Source organism: Paramisgurnus dabryanus, chromosome 21 (genome assembly GCF_030506205.2).
Source record: "Paramisgurnus dabryanus chromosome 21, PD_genome_1.1, whole genome shotgun sequence".
Classification (NCBI taxonomy): domain Eukaryota; kingdom Metazoa; phylum Chordata; class Actinopteri; order Cypriniformes; family Cobitidae; genus Paramisgurnus; species Paramisgurnus dabryanus.
Genome location: NC_133357.1, coordinates 22496079 through 22519073, shown reverse-complemented (window position 1 = coordinate 22519073; position 22995 = coordinate 22496079). Strand labels below are relative to the sequence as shown.

The 22995-nt window shown below is 38.5% G+C and overlaps 1 protein-coding gene across 1 annotated transcript in view; it reads right to left on the bottom strand.

The window, feature by feature from the left end:
• The window catches only part of sulf2b (sulfatase 2b), a 238677-nt gene that overhangs the window by 195028 nt on the left and 20654 nt on the right, over positions 1 to 22995 (bottom strand). Inside the window, exon 2 of the mRNA XM_065286280.2 lies at positions 10230 to 10303. The gene's annotated coding sequence lies outside the window, so the exon portion shown is untranslated. The remainder of the gene's footprint in view (positions 1 to 10229; positions 10304 to 22995) is intronic.

Here is a 22995-nt window from a genome sequence, read left to right as displayed (position 1 = left end):
CTTTAACTACTGCCAAAAATACTATTCCCACTAACACAGCCTGAGGGAGGCTCTCTCTCTCTCTCTCTCTCTCTCTCTCTCTCACACACACACACACACAAACACACAGACAAATACACACCTGCAGTTGTGGCTGAAAGGACTCAAGTGGACTGTTTACAAAGACTTGTTCACTGCAGGGTTCTGAAAAGTCTTCCTACTTTAAAAAATCAGCCAGACAGTAAGAAAAAAGAGAGATGGCATGAGATACAGACACTTCATGGTAGTTGCTAAAATTTGTGTATAATACTAAAACTAACCTAAATATAATGTTAGTGAATTAAGATTACAACAGGTCACGTCACCCAAACAATTGTGTTACTAAAAACCGCAAGAAAGGGTAGAAGTATTTAAATCCACAATCTGTAACTTTTTTAATTAAAAATGAACAAAAAACAGTTATTAAGCAAGTACATAAACAATCGGTGTTGAAACCTTAACATGAGTCACAATGGTAAGTGAACAATAACAATCATTAAGTTGACCCATTGGGTCGGGTTTCAAAGGACACGTGAGATGTAAATAGAAGCATGTAAAGTAAGCTGTAATTTTAAGTTTCAAACAGAGATGGCGATAGAGAGGCAAAATAATTTAACTTCTTTTTGATCTTTACCATGGGTTTACACCAGCCGTGTTTGAGGTGTCAAATTCGCGTCTACAGCATCTAGTTTGCCGCTTATACATTTTGAGTTCACTCGCTTCATTTGCAGGTGAAATTCTCATCATCAAGACATTCACGCAGAAATCCGCGTCATGGGAGGGGCTTCTGCGACTCTGCTCGCTTCCTGTAATCACATCACTACTAGAACAAGCTCCTGATTTGTTACCGCGGTGCGTTTTCCACCAAAGTTCAAATTTTTCAACTCGCGCGTTTCCTGCAAGAATGAGGCGGAATCGCGTCTACCGCACTAAATGCCTCATTTGTGCCGCTAGACCTCCAGACTTGCGTCAACGCGTCTTAACATTGACTTAACACTGAAATCGCTCGCGCTTGATGCCTCTACCGCGGCTGGTCTGAACGCAGCATTAGACAGTTAAGAGGACATTATACTATAAAAAATTTCTGTTAGTTTAAAAAAAGAAGCACAAAAACCGAAAAAAGCTTTTTGATTACTAATTATGATGTTAGGTAAAAGTGAACCACAGAAATCAAAATTATAAATAAACAAAATAATAAATAGTACAAAATAATAAAAACTATTTATAGTAATTTTATAAATAGTACAAATTGTATAAATAGTACAAAATAATAAAATAAACCAGTTCATGACCCCTTTAAAATAGCAAAAATGAATGTACATGTGTGCTTGTGTGTACTCAGGGACAAAACTTTCCCAAGAGGTGACCTAAATCTGACCAAACTCTTTGGATATCTCCGTAAGGGTTAAAATGATTCATAAAGAAAATAAAAAACATTGTTTTTATTTTAATAAGGCAAACACTTTCTGTTATGGTCTTGTTTTTGGTCAAATCAAGCAGTATGATTATATTTTAAATGTATATACAGCAAAAGTATTGAAGTCTGTAGTATGTCCTCATTCTTTCGTAAGGTAAAGGTGTGCATACAGTATGTGTGTGCGAGATGCAATGAGCTGTCCAGCTTTGAACCCCAAATGATCCACCCAATCCCCCCATCCCTAGTCATGGGCCGTGGTGTTGCTGTGGAGACAGGTCACGTGTATGATGGATGGCTGGTTTCCTCCCATGTTGCCTGTGCACGATGCTGTTACTATGATAAATGGTACCCTAGGTAACAAATCTCTACTCGTCTGCGCGGCGGCGGACCACAGAAATATACAAACAGCACCACGGGATGGGTCATGGCCCCTCTTCTCATCTTGCATACTCATATATAAGGAAATCACACACATACCTGCAGCATAAGACAGTGGCTGAACTCAAACTAAATAAACAACCGCTTTGCACACACACACACACACAGACCTTAGCTATATTTGTGAGGAATATATTAGTGCTAAACCTAACCCTTACAGAGACCTGTTGACTATTTTAGATTTAAGGAAAAATAAGGGTGATTTATGAACCTTTTAAATAGTGACGCACACTCCAAATGTAGGTCAAATTTTTACTAAATTTGTGAGAGCATTTTTTAAAAACACGATCCTCGCAAGTATCCTCACAGAGGGTCATTTGCTTTTGTATTGGAATAGGTAATATCTTGACTTTGTATTTTTATTCCTGTAACCCTCAGAGAAACCTTCCTTGCACTGTTAGATTTTCATTAAGATGATATTTATTGTTTATTACGCCATTTTCCTTCGCATCGTAGGTAATTTCAGATTTTATTATTCTTTCGGGGAAATTTGAATCCCATAACGTAGGACCACTCGAGCACACAAACAATGGTACAGAAATCAACCACAAACCAAAACGTCTCTATTAAAACACAAAAAAGTGTAAAGTTTTCCCGAACATGCACACACATTCATCTCACATCTCGCCTCGCCCGACACTTCTGCTGACACACGGGAGCACAAACTCAAAGCAGTCCTATTTCTAATAAAGTTTCCTCCAAAAATAACCTTTAGAAATAGAATGATGGATTAGATACGGCCCTCTGTTGGTATTAAACAGATTACACACACGAGTGTTAGATTGGGTAGCTCTGCCCACCGAGAATGTGCCTAATTACGTACAAATGACCTTATTAGTCAACACGAGTCCACCTGCCAATCACATCCCTGTGGAGCTTGATTGACAGCTCTACACCTACAGAGACTTTACAAACAAGAGCATCAGTATATCTGCTGTGGGGGTGGATCTACAGATAAAGCAAAATATTGTCCTCGTAACTACATTTTATGTTAGTGAAGGAATTTACCATATATTTTTGAGTTCATGCATTTGCGATTTGAGGGAGAAATGACTCCTGATCTCACAGAAGTTTAATTCTACAGTAGGGTTGTTTGTTTTAACACATCATTGGGTAAATATTGGACAGAACCAACTGCTGGGTTAGGAATAAACCATGGGTTAAAACAACCCAACATTTATAGTGTGTATTTTACAATGTGAATTGTACAAACACGTATGATTACTTCCCACCCAACAACATCCCTAATCCCAATTTCACTGTGGCGAAAGCAGATCACACAAAAACATACAAATGGGATTGTACAAATTCATACAAATAAGCTCATCAGAGGTATTAAAATTTGGAATTACAATAAATCTGAAACTAGTTTTGACTTCATTTTTTACTTTTTTTTATGCATACGTGCACATGCTTGCAAATAATACCTTATTTGACTCAAACATGTACATAGGAGTTGTACACATGCAATACCTGTCCTGGCCTACAGGGGTCTGTAAGGAGCAGTAAAGTAGGTCTAACGGGTGACACCATGAGTTAAAACTCCAGTAAACATCATTGTAGTCTTTATGGTATAGTTGTACAAACCAGGATACTTCCTGACCTCATCTCTCGTATATATGGCCTCTATGAGGCTGTTTACACTTGGCATTAACATGCGTTTTCGTCAATCGGATCACAAGTGGACGACGTTAATGCCAGGTGTAAACGGTGTTCAAAACGTTTTGAATGTGTCCACTTTCGACCACTTTCAACCACATTCAGAGGTAGTCGAAACCACTTTCGATCGGATCACTTTGGAGTTGCGGAACGCAAATGTGGTTGAATGTGTTCGAACAGCCACACGCGACCGCCTTCTCTCCGCCCATTTATCTAATCTGAGGTATTAAACACAAGTTTTACATCTTTTTTGACTTCTGGCGTGAACATACAGTGAACAGCGCTATTTTAAGCGTTTCATTGATAAAACTACTGCGGGTGTTCTCCGTAGTTTCGTTTTGAAAGCGTGAAAGTTGCGCAATCCTATTTCATCAACTGCGCTGAAAATTCAGAGAAAGCTCCAACATATAAACGTACAAAACTCTGTGCAGCATGTATACTTGCTAAACAAGCAGCAGACTCTGACATAATATTAGTTTGCGTCCATATAAACTCAATTACTCCCGCTCGCGTTTGAATGACAGCAGAGAGACTAGCCCACCGTCTCACGGACCATCCCCTCACAGTATTCCAGACAGAAGCGGTCGAAAGTGGACAAAAGAGACAGATTTAAATACCAGGTGTAAACGTAATGTGTTTCTCTCGTCCACTTGTGATCCGATCGATGAAAACACATCTTAATACCAAGTGTAAACAGCCCCTATGTCGATATAGCTTACATGCGTTTCGGTCCATTTAGTTTATTCAGTTTTTCGTCGTCTACCTTGTGAACCGACACCCCCAGGGCATGGTTGCCACCTTGTGGATCAACTAAATACTGCAAGAAAATGAAAGCCATGTACAACCGGTGGTGCACATACAGGCGCATACTATTCTGATGACAACAATTGCATACTGTAAGCTGACTGTTAAGCCTGGAGTATAGTCTGTTTTTATGTGTACATGAACATACGCGCATGGTCAAAGTAGGGGTGGGCCAATCCGATATTCGGTATCGATTTTATTTCGGTATTGGCAAAATTGGTCAAATAGAATATTGTAGAAGTGGGTGAGTACAATCCGATCCGATTCCAATACGGACCTTGTCATGGCAACTTGCCGTAAAGCGCCACTTTCTGAGCAACATGAATTTGCACAAAGTTGAACTTTAAACTGTCCAACGTTGCAGGTTAAGTTTCATTATGATTTCGCGTGATAACTAACTAAATGTTGCTACAAGTCTGTTTGAAACATTTCAATAAAAATGAAGCAGCAGTATTGCACAATGTTTCATTGAGTCTTAAGCTGTTGGATAAACCAGTAAACCTGTGATTTTATTCTTGAAATTTTGTGACTTTTTCTCATTTATGGCCATGAATATGCATGCAAAGTTTGGACATGGTGATATGTTTTGAAGTGTACCAAAATAATTTTGTAACGGTTTTGAAGTTTGTGGGTCAATTTGACCCGCATTTTGTTTTGTTCCAAAGCAACTGTATAGACCTAAAATAAATATATATTTTTAGTGTTTGTTGCTACATATACTACCCTTTTGAGTTCTGAAAAAGACTTTTACAGACACAAATTGTAAAAGTGAGCTATCATTTCTATTTACAATGTATATTGACCCAAACTGCTGTGTGTGTCTGGAAATAGAATGGTAGTGCTTATAAACTTGTTATAAAGTTATGTAATGTAACCAAACAAGGCAGCACATAACTGGGTCTACGAAAGGTTACCTCACAGAGACGGTGGAAAACAAAATGAAACAAAACAGAATGACGGGCAGATTGAACCTGATGTTCCATTAGTAAAGCCTGTTGGGAAATCAGTATGCTTGCTTTCTGGAGCATATCTTATCCCGAGAGAGCGGGTGAATGTGTGTGTGCTAAGGAGAAACCTTGAGAGACAAAACAGACCATGTCTTTTTCTCACCCATTCTACACTCATCTAACCTCTGATGTCTTTTTTATCCCTCTTCATACTGGGAAACACACAGTACTGTTCAGGGTTGGCTTCCCCTGACTGCAACCCTGGGACAGCCGGAGAGATAGAAACCATATGCATGTTCGTGGGTGTGTATGAGACAGAAAGAGCGAGGGAGATCTTTATCAGAAGATACCTTCTCATCTTTTTTTCTGAGTGGATGTGGGAGGCAATGCGTGGTCTGTGTGTGGGTCGAATAAGCAGAATTGATCCACATGAGCACAGAAAGCATGGGTTTCGGGGTTAAAGTTCAACAACCTTCAGGTCAAGCAGAAAGACATTTGAAATGGTGTGAGAGCATTCTGCATGCAACAGACAAAGACAGTCGATAACAATACAGTCAAAAGTTTCATAGCACCTAACTGAATTAAGGGTTTACAATACATGCATTTTATATATACAAAAAATTTCAAAAAATTGTCCCTACACTACATAAAGGTGTGATTCCATTGAAGAACATTCCTGTCTAAAAATACACTTTTGTATCTAAAGAGTCTATATTAGTACCAAATAATGCATATTGGTACACATATGTACCTAAATCAAACATATTTGACCTTTTTAAAGGATACTGCAACAGTGAAAGCTTCAGACCATTTATTCTGAAAGTATATAATTTAAATATAATTTAAACTAACATTCGTTCTAAAAATGTTTTGTATAAAACGGGCAGTTCTGGTTCTTCATTCTGATTGGTTGAAACGCGTTCTAAGCCGTGATAAAATACCCCGGTAAACCCACGGTTCAGACCGCATTACATAAGTATCACTGCGCCACTGTTGCTGCGTACTGATTTATAAAAATAAACACAACAGTCTTTAATCATATTTTTAATTTGTATACAATTGCACAATTATGGCGATATCCAGATACATGTCAATAAACACTGTTGAGTCATCTAATCAATAAAGAGAAAACGCTCCATGAGGAGTTTCTACCTCAAATTCATATTTCCGCTATCCTCTGGGTGGCGATCTTACCCAACTTAAACACTGACGCATTCACTCAACACTAAAAACACTGTGTTTTGATCAGGCTCTGAATCTTAAGTTATTCACATACTGTAAAAGGAATTATCTCGCTTTTAGCTAAAAAATCTGAGAGGTGATAAGAGAACAATGAAGGTAGGATGAAACGGGGTTTTTTGTTGTTGTTGTTTGAAATGTTATGTTCATTTGATGTGTTATGTCTATTTAAAGAAGATAATTTAAAAAAAAAAGCTGAAGGAGAAAGAGTTCAGCATGCTTCCAAGCATATTTGATCATCACTTCAACAGTTGCACAATATAAATGTAAATGTATAAATTAGATGAATGTTGGTTTATAAAATAAACACCACAGTCTTAAATCATATTTTCATTGTGTCTTTGCTGCGTCTGTGTTGGTTGGGAACTACGCTCTGTTTCAGTCACACTTGATTCTGAGGAACTACTTTGTTTGGCGGAAGAGTAATATTTGTACTACAGCTTATTTGTATTTTATTTTATAAAATCCCACTAACGTTATGCATATGAAGTAAGCGCTTTATAAAAGCAATAATCCCCGCGAAGCAGTGGGGTTACAGTGCATTTTATAACAGCTAAGAGGCTTTGCGTCGTGCCTAACAACGCCCCTTAGCTAAAAATGCACTGGTAACCCACTGCTTCTTGTGGCTTATTGCTTTATTATAATCCTTCCTACAGTACTAAAAAGACCAGGTAAACCCAACAAAAGCTGGTTGGTTGGTTTTAGAAGGTTTTGGACTCTTTTTAGCTGGTTAGGCTGGGAGACCAGCTGACCCACCAGCTGAAACCAGACTGGAACACCAGCTTTGCCCGGCTGGGAGGCCTAGTTTAAACCAGCTACACCCACCTTAAACTAGCTAAGACCAGCATAATCAAGCCTCAAGCTGGTGCGTCAGCTGGTCTGCCAGCATGACTAGCTAAGACCAAATAAAAAGCCTGCTGCACCAGCTTAAACCAGGCTGGGAGACTACTGGTGTTTTCACAAGGTCTGAATGTGTTTGCTTGAATATTTCAAATTATTTTCACAGATGAAAAATAACTGCTCCGACCATATATTATTTTCATAGATGATAGATGACCAAATAATGAAGAAAAAGCTGCCAAAAGGCCAGAATTCATGGGAACTTTATCAATACTGTTTAAAAGGCATCTCGATTGGAGCATAACCATTTATTTTTGAAAGGTAGTGTGTATTTATTTAATAAAGTTATACCACGGGTCTTTTGAATGCTGTATTCTGATTGGCTGAGAAATGTTCCGTGGGTATGCATTCATTTTTGATAACAGCACACCTAACTTGTCAAATGTCTTAAAAATAGGCACCAGAGCAATGTGTGTGGTAACCGTGGTATAAGAGGAATAATTGACTGAATATTTGAAAATAATGCACACCCGCGGTGTAACGGCACGACGCGAAGCACCTTGGGTGTGCATTATTTTCTTATAATTCAATGGCCCGTCGTCAATTTTTCCTTACATACGCAGTAAGTTAAATTACAATATATATAAAATATTTTCACCTGTTGCCAAAAAGAGAACAGCAAACAAAAGTCACATTTGCCTCAGGTGGTAACCATAGCAACAGTACATTGCTTGTGTTCTTTCTTTTTATATAAGTATTGTATTTTATTTCCATTATTATTCACTGTATTGTAGATTTGCATGTCACAAACACACCACTAAAAAACTTGAGTATTTTGTTTAAAAAGTATTTTAGAAAAATCTACATTTTTACCCTGTCTGTGAAATCCAGGCTAAAGTCTCATAATCTAATGATCTAATGAATTAACACCCTATGATTTCAATCTTTGACGTGACCATACTTAGCCAATATTAAAGATATCAATATTATATTTTCACAGAATGTTCTTTATATTATATAATATGATTTTATGTAAAAAAAAAACAGTAAATCATAAAAATTGACTTTGGCTGGGTTTTCACAGACTGGATCACATTTGTAGTATGCAAGTCAACTGGTAGTAGATGTGTGAGTATGTGAGTATGGTACATGTGTGTGTGTGTGTGTGTGTGTGTGTGTGTGTGTGTGTGTGTGTGTGTGTGTCTGTGTGTGTGTGTGTGTCTGTGTGTGTGTGTGTGTGTGTGTGTGTGTGTGTGTGTGTGTGTGTGTGTGTGTGTGTGAGGTCATCCTATGTCAAGTTATTGTTTGTGTCTACAAGGCTGAAATAATGAAACATTTGTGTGTTTCAGCCAGATTTAAACTACCAGTTCCCCCTCATGTATTTGTGTGTTTGTCCGAGCGTCCCGCAGAGCCTCGACCCTCTGTCCTATTTTCACCCCTTTCATTTCCTCATGTATTTATTCATTCATTTTTGTCCCTCAATCCCTGCTTTGCACTCCTTACACAAAAAAGCGCCTACAACATTTACAACAAATCCTGATATTGACATGTTCTTGGACATGGTTTCACATCAATACCATGATTATTATTTGTTTGTCATGCTTGAGCTTGTAATGTATCACAATTGTTATAGCTTTAGATTGGGAGTGCAAATGTCATGGGTTTAATTCCCAGGGCAAATACACATACATGGCTTATTTTTCTCTTTAGTCTTTACCCATTCTGTGTTTTTAGTATGCCACAGAGGAAACGCACAACAGGGGTGTACCTGTTCAGTTCAGAGAAATAGTATTTCAGACTTAATTTTGATATAAAAATATTTTGTAGTTCAAATGTATTGCAGTTACCAAAACATGGTTGTCTACTTGTTATTTGAAAATATGTATTTCCATTATAGTAGTCCAACACATTCTCATGAATTGCATATAAATAGCAAGCAGTGTGAAAAGTTGTGCAATACATATGCCAAATTCCAATTTTGCAAGCATAAAATACGCCAGTCCTTTCCGTTCAATTAATACGGTGCATCTTTTTGAGTCACTTTAAGTATTGGTTTCTCTATTTTTTTTCTTCTGTTTTTAAACCAGTAGCACTTGGGTTTGGGATTAGATTTGGGATTTGCTATAGGATGTCATTTAATATGGTTTCTACATGTTTTTGTCTATTTTTAAACCATGGTCGCTTGGAGTGGGGGTTAGAATTGGGTTGTGGGTTAGGATGTAATTTTATGTAACAAAAAGTTGTTCTAACCCCAAACCCAAGCGACAATGGTATAAACAGAAATAAAAGAGAAATCAATGCATAAAAGATGTGCCATATTTAGTGAATGGGAAGGACTGGCATATCATATGCACGCAAAATTGGAATTTGGCATATGTATTTTACACATTTCACACTGCATGCTTTTTATATTCATTTCATGAGAATGCACTGACTAGTCTTTGTATTTACACAGCCAGTTTAACTTTAAGAAGACTCTGCGTATACACTGTAGAAATACAATAATGAAATTGCAAAATTATGTTGAAGAGCACCTATTGTCCGATTCACGATTTTACATTTCCTTTGGTGTGTAAGTGTGTAAACTTTTGTTGGTTTTACTGGGCTTTTTTTAATGCAAATGGAAACAAAAAATAAAAAACCCCGGGGTTTAATGTAGTCTTATACCTTTGGACCCATTTGTACGGTATTTATCACCATACCATGGTACTGTAGTTCCTTCATGCAATGCACCGCATTACCTTTAACAAAATGCATTTTTAAAATATGCATAAAGGTATGTGTCCATTACAGTGGAACAGGATTTTGCAATAAGACGATTTCACATAAATGCCCACTTGTCAGTGGTCCAACATCCTGTCACTTACCTCCCAGTCCCCTCTGTCTCCCAGTCGCCGGCTTAGCCAGTCTAGTTGTTTAGGGTTTAATGTCCTGTCTTGTTCTGCAAAACAATCAAACGGGGACAAACATCACATCTTTCATCCAAAACCATTTAACAAGTATTCAAATGTGCATTTTATTTGTCTTGTGTCACAAAATTTCTTTATCATTTTCCAAGTTTTTTGTTGTTGTGTTGTTGCTTTAAATGGCAACAAATGATTACTCTATTCTGAGAGCCTGAAATTCATTCGTCCCCGAAGACATGTTAACAAAAACAAGCTGCCTTTTTCGCTTTTTCTGTGTCTCTTTTGCCTTCCTCTCCCATTCTCTGTCTCTGAACAGCGGTCTGACCGGAATACTGATGTCATGGATTTGTACGGTGCATTCGGATACGCAGAATGACTTTCTGGCCTTATTTTCCCACCACACTGCCATATCCAACTGCGTTCGGGAGTGCTGAGAGAAAGCAGGTCCCAATTACCAGAACAGGGGCTTATCGAGGGCTGTGCCGCGAAAACGCACACGCTCGCGCAAAAGCGCAGAGCATGTTGGGTTTATTCAGAAAACTTGAGCTTACAGGGACCTTAGTGAGGAAGGTTTAGTTATTTAGCTTGATGGCTAATGACAGTGTGGGAACAGCCATAGGAATGTACCAGGAGAAAAGGGAGGGCGGGATGAGGAGGAGAAGTGATTTCTGATCGAAAGGGATCGGCGCTCCATCAATCACCCCGATTAAGATGTCAAGCTGTCAATCCTGAGGATTAATCTGAGGGGGCTCATGCATATTCATGAGTGCATTTCGGGTGGGAGGTATGTTAAGCTGTATTACGGAAAAGAGGTAAGGAGGAGGAGAAGTAATTAGTAGGACACCATTCACCCAAGACAATAGTGGGGTTGAAATGGTGTTTTCCAGCAGTAAGGTGCTAGAATCACGAAGTTACACAAATTAATTTATCTTCTGTTCTTAAGCTTTAAATTGATCTTAAAAGCTACCATTGAAGCTGAAATGCAATGGGGTGAAAATAACAGTACAAACCAGGTCAAAGAGTCCAGCTCCAATGATATGCTGGTCCCTATATGGCTCTGGTAAAGTCCCTAAAAACATGAAGTCGCAATCAACTTTACGTCTGTATTGTGATGTACTTTAAGAAAAATAGTAGACATGGCTTGCCTTTTCTACTGTGAATTGAATGGATGTCCCGTACACAATGTGTATTTATTTGTTTATCACTTCACCTTTTAATGCTTAATCCTGTTCTGTACACACACAGTTCAGTAAATTACGGGACTGACAACCGCATTCTACAACTCCCACAAAATGCAGATAGTGACAACCGCATTTACAGAAACTCTGCATAGTGTGAACTGAACAACTAGTAGTTAAATAAAGTGTTTAAACCTGTATCATGGACATGACAGGTCTCTCTTCTGAAAAAATAAATGCCTAGAAGGGGAAAAAGTCTTCTGTATGTGCGGTGCAGAAAATGACAGAGGCACGTGCATTAGGCTTGCCGCGATAGTCGGTGAAACGGTGATTACCGGTGCCTCAGCCTCTCACCGGTTAGATCACTTGCCCACCGCGACACCGTCTTCACCGTCGTTTTGATATTTTCGTGTAATTAAATCATTTAGTTTCGTTAGACAGCATACACACTAACAACTGAATGTGTCTGCTGCCTGAATTCAGCGGAGCTGAACGTGCTTCAAGTCACAGAGCAGCCGGTGTCAGGTTTCATTTATTTCTGTCAGTGTGCGAGATGAGCTGACCGACCAGACGATGGCAGAATTACCCAAACAACCCAAAATGTCTCTGAAAGATGATAACGAGTGCTTACTCGTTTTTGTTATAATATAAATATATGATGTTTAATATAAGCGAGATCGTTTTGTTGTTGTGTTTTTCATCAAGAAAAATAGTAAACCCATCATTCAAGCAGCGCTTTATCGAGACGTAGCCGGTTGCTCTGCTTGGGACTGGCGGGTTCTGTGAGAATTACCTGCGCTCATTGACTCAAGCACTTAATTAAACCAGCTGTTGCACTCGCATTGCATGCAAATTCATACTTGATTTAAAGCAGCGTACGCAAGTACTGCATTTAAACAGTTGCGTAATTCAAAAGTGAAATTAAAATGTGCACGTCTGCATGCGCATTTATAAGCCCCTCCCACCCGGTGAAACCGGGATCACCGGGTTTGTGACGTGCTGATTAACCGGTGGGAAAATTCTGTCACCGCGGCAACCCTAACGTGCATTTGCTGACTAGTGTTGCCAAAAGAAAAATCCAAAAATAAACCGAAAGTAATCCAAATACTTTACCTCAAAGATCAAAATATTGGGACAGGCACCTTCACACTTTAATAACACCAAAATCTTGATCGCTTCATGAGACAAAAGCCATAAACGGTTAAGTGCCAAAACGATATGTAAGTAGAAAAAGACGAGGACCTGGCAACACTGCAAGACAGCGCGCTGTGGAGCAGCCTCACAAGTGCGTACAATACACAACACCAAGACGAAGGTTAACTCCAAAACAAAACGCTGTAAAAAAAATTTTGGTCAAAGCTGTGAGTGATAAGCACGCGAGACGGCAGAACGTTGCTATGGTTATCTCTGTGTCAATCATCAAATTTTCTGGAGTGGGTCTTGTTCCGACAGACATGAAACAAGCATTTAGGGGATTCACTCCCGCATTTAAATGTCGTTGTTACTCCCAAAAGTTTGCAGTGTGTACGAGGCCATAGAAAAGCAGGCGTTTTATAGAAATGGAACGGGCAGCAGACAGTTGTAGGGGGGTGGGGTTAACGGATGATCCGCTTATAGCATCTAGCGGACACCATGAGTGAAGAATATACCTTTCGGAAAATGGCGCAAGTAGATTTCAAGTAGTTCTTTTTCATTATAAATATTCTTATTTGCAGAAATGGACAACAATAAAATAAAATATTATACACATTACCTCACAAACACTGAGTAAGTAAGGTAAGGTAAGGTCATAAGTAAGGTAAGAAGAAGCATTAAATATTGATTTGAAATATTTCATTTGCTCATTTTTAACGAATAAAAATTCCTTTCATCAGGAAAACCCATTTAATTTCAGTTTTAAGACAAGACATTCAAATGTCACAAACACACCATTTAATTTAATAGTTTATACCAGATATGTTTTGAGCGAAGTTCTCTGAACCTTAGAATTTGCAACTAGCCAATCAGAATCTAGCATTTTAGAGAGCTGTGTAATAATAGCTATTATACCACGGGTCTGTGTTGAATGCTGTATTCTGATTGGCTGAGAAATGTTCCATGGGTATGCATTAATTTCTTAACTTGTCAAATGTCTTAAAAATAGGCACCAAAACAATGTTTGAGGTAACCGTGGTATAAGAGGAATAATTGACTCCTTTGAATTATTTAAAAATAATAGCACACCCGCGGTGTACGCATTGTACGCTTGGGTGTGCATTATTTTCTTATAATTCAATGGCCGGTCGTCAATTATTCCTTTCTTACTAGTGATTTACTTTATCTATAGTTTACTTTCAAATGCTTTGAAAAGTTTGACTAGCTTTACCATGACAATTTTTTTAAGTTAATGAAAAGGTTTGGAAGACATATCTAAATCTGAATTTAATCTGCAGCCTGTAAGTTTAGCCTCTTATCTCCAACTGTGTTTGAAGCATGTAATTGCCGGTTACTTCATGAACTTACATGGGTTGAAGTCAAATGACGTCAAACTGACATTTCTTGCAAAATTGGCCCCAGCTATAATTATAAATCATTATTAGAAGCTTACCATTGTGATTTTTAATGTACTACATAACTGCTTTAAGATCCAAATAAAGCTAAACATATAGCCCCAAAATGAAATTGCCAAACAATACAACACTACTGGACAAACATACAATTCCTAATGGTCCAAAAATTTACTTCCTATCGGGTTTGATTGGAAATGAGAGAGTCTTTGTAAGGTACTTTCTCTGCAGCAGTGAAACACATTAAGGTGACATTGACAAGAAGAGCACTTTCAGTCATTCAACTTTCAGCCTCCAGCTATCTCTCTCTCTTTCTCTTGCAACCTCATCACCCTCTCTTTAACACTTCACACTTCACTTGTGTTTTCCTCCCTTCATAATCGTATTCTTCCTCCTCCTGAGTCATGTTACTTTGGCTCTTCTTCTGCCCCCCTCCTCTCTCTCTCTCTCTAATTGTCAGAGTGCTGAAAAGACCCCCATGCTGGGAGAAAGTTAGCCACCATAGATCAAATTAAACCACATCAAGTAGAAAGCAGACACCAAACAACCAATGCAATATTAAAAGCCTAGCACACAAGGGAGTGTGAGTGTGTGTGTGTGACTGAGTCACTTCTTTCAGCTTTCAGTCACTCTTTAGCTTTCTTCCCTGACTAGTGTAAATCAATGATAAATAAAATGGCTGCTGCTCTCCTTGCAACAGCTTCAGTGACAGCAAACAGGCCGAACCACAGACCTGCTGTCGCTAAGGTGATGGACTGATGAGAGAAAACTGATGCAGAGCTGCCTTTCATTTCACCCCTTCTGAACGTCTGTCACCATTTTCAATGTGTCATGATTGCTTTCGTCCATTTCATGATCTTTCTACCCTATTTTTTTTTTGTAGTGGAGTGTCTGAGGAAAATCACATTTAATGGAAATGCGATATGATTTCCTGCAGAAAATCTATTCTGTAATTACAGAAGTTAGACCCCGGTTAGGGCTGTGACGATTGTTATAATCACGATGGTAAAGTGCACGTCACAAACTCTGACAAATATAAAGTACAATCTCATCCAGTTCGTGTGAACGCAAAGGCCAGCAGACTCAGAGTAAGAGGTGATTCACATCGGGTCTGTTGCGTGCTCAAGTTCGTTATTTCAAATGGAAACGGCGCGGTCGCAACACACTTATTTTTTTCCAGGCGTGTCCGCAACGCATCTAGCTAAAAACATTTAAACTTTTCAGAATGCAGCAAGCGCTCCACAGGTCATGTGACAAAAACCCGCTTTTAGGCACGACATGTGAACGGCCCCTTAATGCGCTATTCGCAAAGTGAGGCAACAGATGACCCATTGGCTTGGGGGCAGAACAATGAGCCAAGATATTCTCCCTTGGTATAGGTCGCGAAAAAGTAGCAATCTGCGCAACCAGTACACCATCACAACGCGTTTTCAGCATGGCTAGAAACATAACCTCACTATGGTTCCTTACTTGAACCCTGTGTTGTTTTATGGATGGAAGTGCTACAATAAACACGCACATAGGTGCCGATCCCGTAGGTGCTCCGGCTTTCGGTTTGAGCACCCACCGAAATGGCCAAGGACATATGCTCACTTGCTTCACATTTGCTTCACATTTCGTGTCTGAAAAAAAGCACGCAAAAAACGTGACCACCGCGCCGCTTTTGTCCTTCTTGTCAAAGTGCTTTGGTGCTCCAGACCATCTGCTGTTGCTAAGTAACGCATTGCTTGACGTTGAGCACCCACCGGCAGAAAAATAAATCAGTGCCTATGAACACGCACACTTGTTAAAAAATGTATATCCTATTCTCGTTTACATTTTATATTTCTAAATATATGTATGCTTTAAATATAAGCCGCCCAACAAACACACACATTCTATTACTACTGCCCACTGCGTTGAATTGGTGCATTACAATCGCGGTGGTGAAATACTGCTACTGTCATACTTTACTTTGTGCTTTTTTGGGACATTAGTAGGGTAGATGCCATATTTAGTGTCATTTGACAAAAATGAGGTTGTGAGGGATAGACAAACAGTTTGTTTAAAATGTTACTATACTATATCATAACGCCAACAAAACTCTTCTCCCATCCAATGACCTTCAGTAATCGCTGAGACTGCGGATTGGCCAAGATGCTACACGCCCTCACCGCTATTCGTACCGAGCGAGTGGTTTCTCTCATTACGCGCCCGGTGTGATTTATGCTCTTATTCATATTCCATGTGAAGCGCTTTTAATCACCACGCAGCATGCTTCAGCTTCACAGTACCACCACTACAGACGCAATTAATTCCTGCTGCCGCCCGGCTTCCCCAACAAGCCCGGAATTAATACAACACTTAAAAAATACTGACTCGCTTGTTCGGAGAGAAGGGGTGGAAAGCGCTCGCGAGCTATTAAAATCACAAGAGCCGCGTGGGACCAAACTGAGCTGCTGGAGTATTTTAAATGAGCCTGTTGTAGTCAAGGTTAAGGTTAATTTGTAAAAATGAATAATTAGTGAAGGTCAGGTAGATTACATGCAGCCTAACATGTTTATTATTTATTTTAAATGTGACGGTTAATGTTAACAAGGTAACATCTTGTAAAAGTCTGGTTTCTAAGCGTCCTGATCCCAGCATTCAGAGGAGATGGAAGATATATGTGGCACCATTCTGGTTCTTAGAGGAAAATGTTTGCGCCTCCATTTGCTCAATACACAATATCGACTCAATTATTGATAGTAACCTGTTTCGTGGATTTTTTATAACGCACAATAGGTAACAATTTCTGATATTGTTTACAGTATTTGTCTGTATGGCAGACATACTGTATCTGGCCCCGGGGTTTGCCATAGTGTGCCCAGACCAAGATTAATAATTTAGACACTTACTGAGGCCGGTAAGACAAGCTGATGACCGCTGAGCCGTGGGGTAGTTTAAAAAAGAAATAGTGAACCACACCGGAGCCCCTGCCGGTAATCGTAATGCACACTGCTGTAATTGTGTGTGCGTTTATGTGTGTGTGGTGGTACAGTAAAACATAAGGTTTAAAAAGTAAGCCAGACAGGTCCAGCTGTAGTAATACATATCACCTGTCAGTGAGACAGGTATGTCACACTATTTAACAGTTATTTAATTATTTTATTCCTTTAAGAATTTAAAGTTATAGTTCACCCAAATATGTAAATTCTCATCATTTAACTCACACCCCTGCCACATATACAATTGGCCACACCCTGCCAATTGTATGTATTCCTTTTTCAGTTGAACACGACTTTTTCTATTAAAATGGCGACACGTTCATCTTTTTTGGACATAAACATTGTGAAGGTTCTAATAGCACATACATTCATCATTAAAGTAATCCAAATTAATATATTTTTTTCTGTGGTAAAACAATTGGTAAAATAAAACAATTATTATTTTGGGGTTTGTCAGCAAACAATATGATACCTATCTATGGATATATAAAGAAGTAGCGCATCCATGGTTGCATGCAGCATTTAAATATGGCGGCACATCGATAACATCAAATCTCATTGGTTCTCATATGTCTCATGACTTAACCACCTTAGAAGAAGAAACATGACAGCATTTTAACTCATTCCCCGCCAGACATTTTTCGAAAAGTTGCCCACCAGCATTTTTTTGTGATTTTTAACACAAGTTTTAGAGAAGCCTTCCAGGAAAATTTTCTTATAAAAATATATTAACATACAAATATATCAAATGAAAGAACAGACCCTTTGCTTTCAAACAAACAATAAACAAACCAACAAAATGGGAAGAAACGTTTCATCCTATCTATATTTTTTTCTCTACTTATAAACTCTTAAATATGAGTTTTTTTCTTTTAAAATATATATTTTTTTGCAAAATGCTAAAATAATTGCATTTTTGTGAGGGAATTTTGTTAGAGATCAGATTCAGAACGATTACCAAAACATACACAGAGTTTAAAATTGGTAAATAACGTTTTGCTTCAGTTTTTTCATAAATTGGGTATGTGCTATCTAGTGGATAATCGCGGTATTGCAGATTAACATAAAAATTCAGGAACATGTTTTTTATGCAAATGTTTTCTCTGTCAATGGAGGGGAAAGAGTTCATATAAATTGTTTGTTTTTAACTGAAAAAAATTAAGTCTTAGTGGCGGTTCACAGTTTGCATTTTTTGAGAGCGCAAATATGCTGTTTTGAATGTAGACGCGCGGCAAACGGTGCAGTGCAGTGCAACACGCTATTTTTTTAAATGGTTGCAATCAATTTATTTAAGCTACATTTAAACAAAAGTTTTTTTGTTTTGTTATTCTAATTTTTTTTTAATGTAGTTTAAATAAATTGATTGTGACCACTTACTAGGGATGCTAAGCAATTAATCGCGATTAATCGTTAGCAGAATAAAAGTTTTTGTTTACATCACGTGTGTGTAAACTGTGTATAATAAATATGTATATATATATAAATATGAACACATTCATGTATAATTTTAAGAAAAAAATGTATATATTAAGTATTTATATTTATATATAATATAAATTATACATAAATATAAATGATACATAAATATACAAATGTATATACACATGTAAACATTTCTAAAACATATACATGCATGTGTGTACACTTATTTATACAAAGTTATTATACACAGTTCACACACATATATGATGTAAACAAAAACTTTTATTCTGCTAACGATTAATCACGATTAATTGTTTAGCATCCCTACCACTTACCTTAAAAAAAAAATGAGTAAATTGAATGAATAATTTGTTCAGTGTGAACCGCCCCTTATACAACCGAAATGGCATCACTCTAAAAAATGCTGGGTTATTTTCAACTCAGAGTCAGCGTTGGGTCAGAAAGGGACAAACCCAACTAACTGGGTTGTAGTTTAACATATAAGCAGGTTGTTTTGACTTATTGTTGGGTCAAATATAAAAATATTCTGGGTTAATTTACCCAACTGCTGGTTTAATCCCTTTTTGACCCAATGTTGGGTTTAAAATAACCCAGTATTTTGTGAGTACATTATCAAATCATTTTTGGATAAACTCTAATTCTATTTTTACAGCATGTTTAATGTAATTTCTTAATAATAAACGAACAAAGATTTGCTCCAAAAGTATGCTCACATTAAAATAAATTCCCATTGGTATGCTATTTTAACATTCATACATTTTTTAATGCAGCTCAAGTATCAAAATACTTTTGGGACTACTGTCCTTCAGGAAGTGTCCCATGTAAGAATAGAAGCTTGAAAGGGCTTTACACAGACTTTTGGTTTTGCCAAATGCCTGCCTGTTCCCCCGTAAGTCCAGGAATCAATTCAATGTAAGTCGCAACCCTAAGGCGGCCCACTTATAATTCCATCTGCTATTCCTTCACTGTTTCTAAATCCCATTCTCTCTTCATCCCTTTTCTCTGATTGATTACAGGGCCCTTTGAAGCACCCAATTAAACCCTGCTAGACCAGTCCAGTAGAGCCGCTGTAATGAAAGCCAGTACAGGCTGCACCACGATTATCTCCCCTTTCCCTGCTTCCCCATTCCATCCTGTGTAACTTTAACAAATCCTCCTTTATCTTAAATTGAAATTCATTGATCAATGCACCGTAGCTGTAAACCAACATAAAATGAGGGGAGAGAAAGACGGATCGGGTGAGTGAAAGATAGAAAACGTAAGAGAGAGAGAAAGAAGGAGAGATTGGAAATTAGTCTGGCAAAATCCAATCTCAGGGACATGTAACACGACTGCCAAGTCTTATTTAAAAAGCACCCACGGTCCTATCAACACTAACACTGGGAACAGATGAGAAGAGGGGGAAAACAGATGAGGATCAACAGCACAGGCCGTGCTGGAGAAATCCTATGAGAGCAATCGGCTTCAATGACCTTCAAGTGCCCGACCACACACACACAAGCACACACACGTGCGCTCACACAATCTAGGCAATCTGTCACATGTATGGGTAGAAAACTATTACTATTACTGATTACCATAAAGCTATATAAAAACATAGAGATGTTTCACATAGATCAGCCACAGAGAGAGAGGACAGCGAAAGAGAGAGAGAGAGAATGTAACTCAATACCAACACAATGTAAAGGTTTGTGCAATTTTCTCCTTATCTACAAGACTCTCTACAAACAAGCAAAACCACCAATGTGGCAATACAAGTCCTGTTTGACCTTGTGGGTCCTATATAGCCTGTTTTCACCTGATATTAAGATACGTTTTGGTCGATCAGATCACAAATGGATGACGCTAAATACAGGTGTAAACGGGGTGTTAAAAGTTTCCACTTTCAACCAAATTCAGAGGTAGTCGAAAACGCATTCGGCTGGATTGTGGTGGATTGTTGGCAGTCATGTATCTTCCTTTCTATTATTAAATAACCTACTTGAAGACAAGCAGTCAGGCTTTTAAGCATTACTGCTAGCAAAGGTGGATTCCAAATCGTCGGTTCTGATTTTGCTATGCCTGTCGGCAGCTTTTGACACAGTCAACCGTCAGATCCTGCTAGCCACCCTATCGTCACTAGGGATCACAGGTACCCAATGGTTTAAATCTTAACTCTCCGATAGATCCTTCAGGGTTTTGTGGAAGGGGCACATTGTCCACAGCCCACCATGGTCGCTGGGGTCCCTCAGGGATCAGTGCTTGGTCCACTCCTTTTCTCCATCTTCAAAACATCCTTTTACCACTGCTATGCTGATGACACCCAGATCTTCTTTTTTTATTTCACCCACAATAGCAGCATGCATCACAGCCTGCTTAGCAAACATCTCGGCTTGGATATAGAAACACCACCTACAGCTGAACCTAGCGAAGACAGGGCTGCTTGTATTTCCCGCTCAATCAAAGATAAAGCTAAAAAGATAAATGTTTATTTGCATTATACAATATCAGAAAGATACACCCATTCCTTACAGAGCATGCTGCACACCTCTTGATCTAGGCCCTGGTAATCTCTAGGTTGAACTTGAGGGGCAACCTTCCAGTCTTTCTGATGAAGCCAATATGGAAGTGATTTAAACTGCAATTCATCGACTGGCAACTAGAGTCTGGCTCCAAAAGCGAGTCAATTCCCATAGACCTCCAATGTTAAAATGGCCAACTTTACAGTAGAAAATTATGTTTACAGCCTGGTAAAAAATGTTTTGGTCTATATAGCTAATTTTGCCCTTGATGACAACTGTGAGGGGGTTTTTTTTTTTTAACTCATCCATTTAAAATATATCAAGCCTTAACGTTCTGCATAATTAAGGGCGTGGCCACTTGAGTTACTGTTAAACAGCCGCTGTTGTCACTAGAATCGAGCTAGGTGGGCATGGTTTCAGCAAACCAGCAACCTCAGCTTCACCCATGTCCCGCCTCTTTTATCTGCGAGTGATGCACATTGATGCGCGGACAAGATGGCGACGGCAGGCACCGCCTACTTTAAGCTTCAAAAATGCTCTTCACAAACCAATGGATGACGTCACAGACACTAAGTCCATATTTTTTTACAATCTATCTAATCACAAAGCATCAAACCACTCCAACTGGTTTAGAACGCAGCAGCCCGACTCATCTTTCAAGAGCCCAAAAGGGGTCATGTAACGCCATTCTTCATCTCTCTCCACTGGCTACCGATTAAAGCGTGTGTCAGGTATAAGTCACTACTGCTCACCTACAGAATTTTCACTGGCACTGCAGTGTTTCCTCTAGGATTTTTTTCAGCTGTGGCGGCAGGGGGCGCCCATGATGATTATAAATGTAAAAAAAAATTAATGTAGAATATAGGCTACAGTAAACTAACATGTATTTTTTTTATAATTTTCACGCTGTCATTTACTTTTCCTTATATTTATAGCATATTGCTTTTCTATGTTTGATCTAAACTGTATTTTCTTAAAAAAAAAAAACGTTACACAGCTACGTACGTAGTTCGGATATTTCATTGTAGTTTTAATGTAGTGTGCAAGTTCGTCCTCGTGTTTAGCGTACAGAGCTGTTACAAAGTCATGCAGTCCTGTTTGATAATCCGCACCGCTGTGATTGACAGAACAACCGACCAGTTATCCGACATCAGCTGTAATTTTATTTCACACCCGTACCATTTGACATAAAGACTGTGACCCCGAGCCGGTCACACCGCAAATCGCGCAGTTAAATATAAACCTTTACCGGTGTTGTGTCGAAGTCTGTTCCCCCTATGTTCCCCCTATTTTTCCCTTCAGTGTAGTGTTTTTATAGCGTTTTTATCACGTTATAAGTTTTATTATTTATATATTTAAAGTTTTAATGGCTTATCTGTATTGTTCTTAATGGTAAGTCAATTATTTTTACAGTATGAATTATATTATATGTATAATATATATTTATTATGTATGCAAACATTACATTTTTAAAACAACCAGTAAAGGGAAAAAAAGAAAAAGACAGGCTTTATTTTAAAAGAAATACCCTAATAGCAAACTGTCAAATGTATGAAATATTTCATACTGTCTTCAGACAGATCTTAAACACAAATAAGCACGGGAAATTTAAAAACGAGTCGAATTTTGGTCTTGGATGTTAGACCCGCATTTTACTCTTGTCTATTGAGTCCCGACCTGCATCTACAACACAAATGACACGCGAATAGCCTATTACACCCGTTAGATCAAATATTATGCAGTTCACCCGCGGGTACCCCGACCCTGCTGTTTCGTCTGAAAACAGATAAAACAGTCTCACCGTCTGCCTCAAGTTTCTATTACCAACGTACTTCTCTTCCACGGGAATAATGTAAGTTTCCTTACAAACAGATTCGACTATTAATGTCTTGCATATAAGTAGTATTCAGTATTTAGCCTTTTGTTTTTGGACAAACATCTTATCATTTAATGTGAAACTTTGTGAGTGTCGATCTAAAGCACAGACGATTGACTGACAGCTGAGCGCTCAGCAGTGCGCTGCGCTTAAAGCCTATACTGAATTACTAATGGCCAGATAAGTTGATAATATGAGTAGGCCTACAGTGATTCCA